Source organism: Pinus tabuliformis, chromosome 7 (assembly GCF_031772625.1).
Source record: "Pinus tabuliformis cultivar Carrire ecotype Pingquan chromosome 7, CPIR1, whole genome shotgun sequence".
Taxonomy (NCBI): Eukaryota; Viridiplantae; Streptophyta; class Pinopsida; order Pinales; family Pinaceae; genus Pinus; species Pinus tabuliformis.
The window spans coordinates 1,698,099,990-1,698,109,172 of NC_142293.1; positions in this window are offsets into that span (position 1 = coordinate 1,698,099,990).

A 9,183-nucleotide genomic window follows, 5' to 3' on the forward strand; every position below is an offset into this window, starting at 1 on the left:
TAGTGTCAATGTGCTTGGTCCTCTTATGAAAAACATAATTCTTTGATAATGCAATTGCAAAATTATTGTCGCAGAAAATAGTTGTTGTTCCCTCTTGTTCATGGCATAAATCCCTCAACATTCTTCTCATCCAAACTGCTTGACACGTTGTTGTTGTTGCGATGACATATTCAACTTCTGCTGTTGACAATGACACTATCGGTTGCTTCTTGGAGGCCCATGAAATGGATCCCAAAACTAAATTAAAAACATGTCTAATGTGATTTTTCTAACATCAACACTTCCCGCCCAGTCACTGTCAATGTCACCAACCAGCAAAAATCATTTGTTGTGGTGTACAAAATACCATACTCCTTTGTCTCATTGACATACTGTAAAATCGTTTTGGTTGCTTGCTAATGCGTCTCCTTGGGTGTCTCCATGAACCTTGAAACCAGGTTTACTGCATACATTATATCCAGCCTAGTTGTTGTCAAATACATCAAGCTTCCCACCATACTTTTGTATAATGTCAGATTGACATTGCTGCTGCAATCTTCTTTTCTCAACTTCAACCCCATGACAGTTGGATTTGGTGCAAGCTTGTTGTTCTGCATATTAAACATCTCCAGAATGTCTACTACATACTTTGCTTGGGAAATAAAAATAACATTTTTTTGTTTTCTTCACTTCTATGCCCAAAAACTACCTTAACAACCCCAAGTCTATCATTTCAAACTCACTTTTCATGACTTATTTGAAATCAGCAATGAGGAAATCATCACTCCCTATAAAAATCAAATCATTTACATATAAAACAACAATAATAAGCTTACCATCACTCTCTTTGATGTAGAGAGTAGGCTCACCATCACATTTGTCGAAGCCATTGTCCATCAAGTAAGCATCTATCCTGCTATGCCATGCACACAATGCTTGCTTCATCCCATAAAGAGATTTCCTCAACCTATACACCTTGTCTTCTTGGCCTTCTACCTCATAACTAGGTGGTTGTGCAACATATACTTCCTCTTTCAGCACCGTATTCAAGAATATTGATTTTATGTCCATTTGATACAATTTCCATTTATGTTGTGTGGAAATCGACAACACTATATGCACTATCTCCATCCTCGTGATTGGCACAAATGTCTCCACATAATATCTTCCATGCTACTGCTTGTACCCTTCAACAACTAGCCTCATTTTATGCCTTTCAATCTTTCCTTCAACATTGCTCTTGGTCTTATAGAACCACTTCATTCCAATGAATTCTTTTCCTGGAGAAAGGTCCACTAACTCCCATGTTTCATTCTTTTCTATTTCTTCTATTTCTTCATCCATTGTCACAACCCATTTTTCTTCTTTGACTACATGTTCAAAATGGATTGGTTCATCTACATCACAAAACAATGCACATAAGGAATTCACACCAACACTACTATCAACATCATTTTGCTCATAAATTTCACTTAAATTTCTGAATTTTTATCTTCTTATACATGCAGAAGATGGGCTTGACATGTCACTTGATGTTGTGCTTAAGGTAGATGGTGTTGTGGGTCTTTGTGGTGTGGTTGGAGTAGTACTTGCTTGACTGCGCGGCACTATCTTATTACTTGCTGACGGTGTTGCTTGTTGACTACTTTATTGAGATTGAATAGGAGGAGGAGTCATCGTTGAGGAATTACTTGTTGCGATCGATTCCTCTTTGTCTTCCTGTGGTATACATTTTTTCACATTGATTTTCTTCTCTAAACTTCCATCCCATGCTTCCTCTTCTATGAATTGCACATCTTTGTTGATTATGACCTTCTTGGTTGATAGATTGTAGAGCTTGTATTCCTTGGATTCATCATTATATCAAACAAATATGAATTTCTCCCCCTTGTTATCCAACTTCTTCCTTAATTCATCTGGGACATTGCATAAGCCACACATCTGAACACTCTCATGTGAGTGACACTATGCTTTCTTCCACTCCATGCCTCTTCAGGAACCCTATTCGTGACACTTTTGGTTGGACACCTATTAATGATATATGTTGCACAAGAGACAACTTCATCCCAATATTCATTTGGAAAATGCTTTTCCTTCAACATACTTCTTTCCATTTCCATAATGATCCTATTTTTGCTTTTCGTGACACCCTTTTGCTGATGTGTATATCTTGTTGTAAATTGCTTCTGAATTCCATGCTCCCTGAAAAAACGTAGGAAATACAATAGGGGAATTTTGAGGTCTGAAATGGGCCTCCTAAGGAAATTATAAAATAATAATGGAAATAATAAAATAATATTAGATTACATCATCAAATTTTAGAGAGAAAAAAAGAAAAAATATTTTTTTAATTTGTATTTTCAACTTATCTCCCTATGGTTTTACTCAAATTTCAAGCAGAAACACTCGTTGGATGTAAAATTTGATTCCTCATCCAAGGAGTACACATGTATTTATCATTTTTCGTGTAGCAGGGTCCATCAAAAGTATGCAACATGGGTACTCCTTGGACGAGGAATTAAATTTTGCATCTAATGAATACTCCCGCTCGAAATTTGAGTAAAACCTTAGGGAGATAAGTTGAAAATATGAGTTGAAAAAAGTAGTTTTATTATTTTATTATTTTTTAATCTTTTTACTTTTTTACTCCAAAAAAAGTGAATCATCCCCCATGGTTGACATCATCATCTTGAATCCTATTGGTTCTTATAAAGTTTATTTTGTTTGTACATTTTTTTTAGGAGGCCCATTTTAGACCTCAAAATTCCCCTAATGAATTTGAGATGTATTCGCCACCTCTGTCAGTCCTCAAGACTTTGATGTAGTGTCCACTTTTCTTCTCAACAAGAGATTTATATTAGCGGAAGCACTCAAACTCTTCACTTTTATGTTTTAGGAAGTAGACCCATGTCTTCCTTGTATAATAATCTATGAAAGTCAAAAAATAATAGCTGCCACCAATTGATGGTGTCTGCATTGGTCCACATAAATCTGAATGGACAATCTCCAAGGGTCCTTTTTCCCTTATTGAATTTCCTACTAGAAATGTCTCTCTATGTTGTTTGCCCAAGATGCATCCTTCACATAGTTTGTCCAGTTTTTCTACGAGTGGCAATCCCTTCACCATGCCTTTCCTATGCAGCAAATTCAAACCTCCAAAATTGAGATGACCAAATATCAAATGCCATAACCAATTTTCATCTTTGACCTCTGCTTGAAATTTTACTTGTATGACAACTGCAAATTTTCTTTCATCCTCTTGTGAATTCATTAATAGTTGTGCTTGTGCACATTCTTCCGTCAAATCTGGTTTTATCTTTAGGGAAAACATTCTATTGCTTATCATCTAAACTTTTGTAATCAGTTGTCTACTTGGAGACTTATCCAAAATTGTGCACTCATCATTTTTGAAAAAGGCATTGTAGCCCTTTTTCATGAGTTGACCAATGCTTATGAGGTTATGCTTCAAACCAGGGACAAAATAAAGATAATAAATGTACTTCTTCTCCCCCTTCTTTGTTAGAATATTGACTCTTCATTTTCCCATGAAAGATACTTTGTTATCAGTCCCTAATGTCACTTCAGATTTCACACTTTCATCTAGATTGGTAAACATTTCTATGCTCCTTGCCATGTGGTTATTGCACCCTGTATCTAGAAACCATACATCCCTTTGTTTTTCTTGTGCTACATTACAAGCTAAAAACATGTTATCTTGGTTCTGATTTTCTTTTTTGAAATTTTCACTTGGTTTGTTAATTATGTCATGTTGCTTCTTTTTACATTCATTTGCATAATGACGATACTTCTTACAATAATGACATTGAACTTGAGATTTATCATACCTCTGACCTTATGCTTGATTCTGGCTTGGGCCTTGACTTGGATTTTGATTGTTGCCCCTTCCACTTGAGCTTTAAGGGCTGCCTCTTTTGCCTCTTCCTCTAGCATTTGATCTTCCTCTACCTCTAGCTTGACCAAATGAAACTTGTGTCTTGAAGGCATGCTCCAATGAGGATTTTATTGCACTATTCATTCTATGTTCATGAGAAATTAGTGGTGCATGAAGCTCATCCACTAAAAATTGTGAGAAATCCTTTGTCTCTTTTATGGCCACAATAATTGCGTCAAATCTTGCTGGTAGACTTCTCAAATTTTTCTCAACTATTCTCGTTTCCTCAAGTGTCTCACCATGAGACCTAATTTTGAGTAACCAGTGCAATTACTTGTATAAAAAATTAGTCTATGTTCTCAGACTCTCATACAAATTATTTCAAAATCTCTCCTTAGCATTTGTAGTTTTGTTGTCTTCACTTTTTCCATGCCTTGGTAGGCTATCTGGAGGGTATCCCATGTTTGTTTGGACTTTATTGTTGTTCTAATCCTTGGGAAAATACTTTCATGAACTGCTTGAAAAATGTAGAAGAGGGCTTTTGCATCCTTCTTCCTGTTGTCCCTCAACAAATCCTTTTCTGCTTGTGTCAACGCATTGTATGTTGTTGCATCTGCTAGTTCTTGAAAACCATTCTCCACCAATTCCCAAATATCTTGAGAAGAAAATAGAGCCTTCATTGTAATAGCCCAATAATCATAAATTTTCGCATTAAATTGAGGTATCTAAGGATTAGTCAAGCTTATTCTTGATGCAGTCATTTCTGACTATTAAAAAAACTTTCTCCCTGCTGGTAAACACGCTCTAAAAATTTGCCTTCAAAATAATTTTTAACTCCCAGTAAAAACACTTGTTCTTACACTAACAAAGTTTCACCCGCTCCTATACCACGTGAAATATTTAAACATGGGAGTCCCCCTCGAGACAACAGTTGCAGAGATCAAATCACAATTGTCTTTCGCAACTAAAAAAAATAAAAACTTGGAAATTTTATGTTCAATTAAACAGAGTAAAACAAAATAAAAGGGAGCAACATAATAAAACTTTGGATTATATTTTGAATACATGAAATACATTCATATGGAGACTGTGTCTCCTTCACCAAGTAAACTAAAAGTTCTTATGGCGATTTACACTTAACCAGGAGTTGCAGAGTAACAAACTATAAAACCCAGTAACTGTTTGTTTTCAATAAAAAAATCTATTATGGTGATTTTTGGTGAGAAAATGAAGTGGAACAGTGGAGGGAAAAAAAATAAACTTACTTGAGATTCATGTTCCCATAATACTCTTAATTTCTTTCCTTCATTAGAGGAATTTTGAGGTCTAAAATGGGCCTCCTAAGAAAAATGTACAACCAAAATAAACTTTGTAAGAACCAATAAGATTCAAGATGATGATGTCAACCATGGGGTATGATTCACCATTTTTGGAATTACAAAGTAAAAGGATTAAAAAATAAAAAATAATCAAATTAATTTTTCAACTCATATTTTCAACTTATCTCCCTAATGTTTTACTCAAATTTCAAGAAAGAATACTCGTTGGATGAAAAATTTAATTCCTCATCCAAATAGTACCAATGTTGTATACTTTCGATGGACCCTGCTACACGAAAAATGAGAAATACATGAAAAAACGTGATTGCAATCACGTTTTTCATGTCTTTCTCATTTTTTGTATAGCACACTCCATCAAAATTATGCAATATGGGTAGTCCTTGGATGAGGAATCAAATTATGCATCCAATGAGTGTTCCCACTTGAAATTTGAGTAAACCCATAGGGAGATAAGTTGAAAATACGAGTTAAAAAAAGTATTTTTTTCTTTTTTCCCTCTAAAATTTGATGATGTAATCTAATCTTATTTTATTATTTCCACTATTATTTTATAATTTCCTTACGAGACACATTTTAGACCTCAAAATTCCTCTAATGTCACTTCCAAAACTTTAAATTCTCCATGAGAATCTAGGAAGGCAGGGAAGAGTGTGTACACTTATACCAACGAATCCACTAGAGTTGTGGTGCTCGCGCCCTTCTTAGTATTCGTTCTAAATAATAACCTTCAGCGGAGACAATTTGCAAATTCAAAATGCCACAAAAATTGAACTTATCTAATAGACTCCTCAGATGGTTCCCAAACAAATCAAGACTCCATTTTTTGTACTGTGACACCTCACTCATTAGGAGGCGAGTATTCTCTTCATTGAAATTGAGGGTACCATCTATCATAATTCTGCAAACTTCGATGTTGCCTTGCTTATTCATTAAAAATATACAAGTTACACAAGTTTATCTTTCATCTTTCTCAGCAAAGAAAGAGACTTAAGTATTCATCTTTAAACCCAAGGACAAAAATTTGAATGATTGAAGCACTTACACATGAGGATCTCTCCAACAAATCATCAATGTTGTTGGGTGTTTGATGCCAAAGACGTCGGGGAGTGGCTTCCTCTGCAATATGTCTTCCCATATCTCTAATTTGATCGTGCGTTTTTATTTTGTTTTAATCATCATGTTGCAAGAGACACTTATTCTCTAAATTTAGAAGCTTCCCAAAGGAACCACGTATTATTATTAGGACTGGTCTAACGAGGTGGAGGAATTTCGAGGATGGCCAAAAGTGGCCGGAATATGGGCAAAAAAAAATTCAAAAAATCTTGTAGAGAGAGTGTTTGAATCGTGTTTTTGATGGTGGAAATAGATTCAGCACCATAAAAAACATCTAGGACAACTAAAATTTTGAAGTTTAACAACTATAACTTGGATTTACAAAAATCCTTGATTTTCTCTAAATATGACTAATTAGAATACTGCTTATAATAAGTAAATATGTCTTTTCCTATGAAGAAGCCAACAATATCTAAGAATATTTGTTGATCCTTTGAACTGAGAGTCATAACTGATCTTAAGTAACTCATATATCTCAGTGGTAGATAATATGTCGTTTAGTTGATTCAATGTGTCTCTCCTGTAAGATCTATCATCTTCACCAAAGAGAAGTGCACCGAACACCTTCAGTGATAGTGGTAATCCATTGCAAGCTATCAAAAAACCATCTACCAAATCTGCAAATTCTGGTAGAGGATTTCGTTGATTGAAGGCATGAGAGTAGAAGAGTGTTTTCAAGTGCAGTAAATTCAGCCCCTTTAGCTCGTAGATTGATGTCTCTGCGATTTTTTCCATTTTGAAGATTTTCTTGTCACGAGACTTAATCAAAATTAAGCCGTTGGAGCTAAGAATATCTTCAAAATGGAAAAAATGGTTGCAGTTGTCAGGCATCATCTACATCATCTAAAATTATAATAAAGTGAGAAGTTGCGGAGAGACGCTTTAGAATCTCCTCTATACCTTCATTAATGTTGTATATATGCAAATCCAATCCGGTCAAGTCCTCGAGTAGTTTCCTCTGCAAGGAATGTGGAGAGGCAACATTTTCTCTGATATCATATAAAAAGCACGATTGACTGTAACAATGTAATGTGATATCCTTTGGTTGAAGTATTCTTTGGCCAATGTTGTCTTTCCAACATCGCCTTGACCCACAATGCCCACAACGTTTCACTTTAGAGATGAAAACAAAATATCATTATTGCGAAGCTATACAAATACGTCAGTTGACAAATCTTGTACATGAAAACAAAAAATATCGTAATAGCAAAGTGATGCCAATAAGTCAAAGCTGATTACATTGAAGTAGAGAAATTGCAATTAGTTTTTGATATAATGTAAATTCAAGATTGCACATGGAATATTTAATTCCGACAAAGTCCCCATGTTCCAGTGTATGTGGAACTATATCAAAGAATTTTACACAGCATAAAACAATTTTATGATCATAATTATGTGAATAGCGTGGTATGTTCTATCAAAATAATCATGTCATTGAATGCAATTAACCGGAGTGTAAGGGATACTTATTCCTGTCATGACTGTGGTCCAAAGTGTAAGTAAGACATAAAGCATCACATGATACTCTCTTGGCATTAGCAGGAACAGTTTCGTTCCATATTTGTCAGACAATAAAACATTTAGGACCAGGAATTTGCATAACGATAAGCAATTTTGCATGGCGTGACAATGGCAGAATTTGAACAGTACCAGATTATTTCAATTAAAGTGTGCCGCTTGTGCGTCAGGCAAGAGTGCTCAGTCGGACTGTCAGGGTGCTCAATCTCGGAAACTGAAATCTTGTCATTAGGATTTACGTCAAAGATTATGCCTCTATTTATCATTCATCACAGTGGTTAGGCAAGTCCTCGAGTAATTTCCTCTGCAAGGAATGTGGAGAGGCAACATTTTCTCTGATATCATATAAAAAGCACGATTGACTGTAACAATGTAATGTGATATCCTTTGGTTGAAGTATTCTTTGGCCAATGTTGTCTTTCCAACATCGCCTTGACCCACAATGCCCACAACTTTTCCCTTCTGCCACTGCAAAACTGTGGTTTCAAACTATTTCAACTTTTCGTTCAAACCAGTTGGATTCTTGGCCACAAATTTCAATGGTTTTTTATCAATATCATTCAACATGCATCCCACGACATTTTCCAAGAGTTTTCTCTCGTCCTTGAAGATCATAGGATAAAATTGTTGGTAAAAAACGCTTATATAAAATGTATCATTCCCATCAATGTAACAAATTAGAAATTAAATGGTAGAGAAGCAGAAGAGGGAGGTCAGTTGGAGAGTCTCACCTATCAAATGCCTCTAACTCAAAACCACCTATGTCTGCAGCAGTGCAAAGAGCTTCTCTGCACTTCTGAATAGCCTTTGAGTTGTATCATTATTTTTGTTCGTGGTTGCCCGGGGCTTCGGCATACTATCCATGTCCATCTTTCCCCGTCCTGCGGAGTTCTCGAGGTTCCACGTTGTAAAACACTGGAAGAATAGTAGCCCCCGAATTTATCATGTGGATGAGCTCATTCGGAAACCACGTAGACTGCGCATAAGTGGGAGAAAATATAGCTATGTGAATAGCGGCACTTTGAATTGCGGCCTCTATTTGAGAGGGAAAGGTGCTCCCCTCTTCCAATTCTGGTTTGTCCAAAAACACTCGCAATCCAAAGGATGTAAGAAGATGGTAGAGATAACTGGCGAATGTTGTCTTGACATCAGGTCCTTTGTAATTGATAAATATGTCATAAGAGGTCGATGGAGAAGAGGAAGAACCAACACTGTCAATGTGCTGAGGAGCGGTTTGTGTCATTTGAATGAGAATTGTGATGAACGGATAGATGGGCTAATGAATTACAAACAAAAAATAATGAGTAGATGGTTGAAGTAGGCGGATATATCTTATTGAAG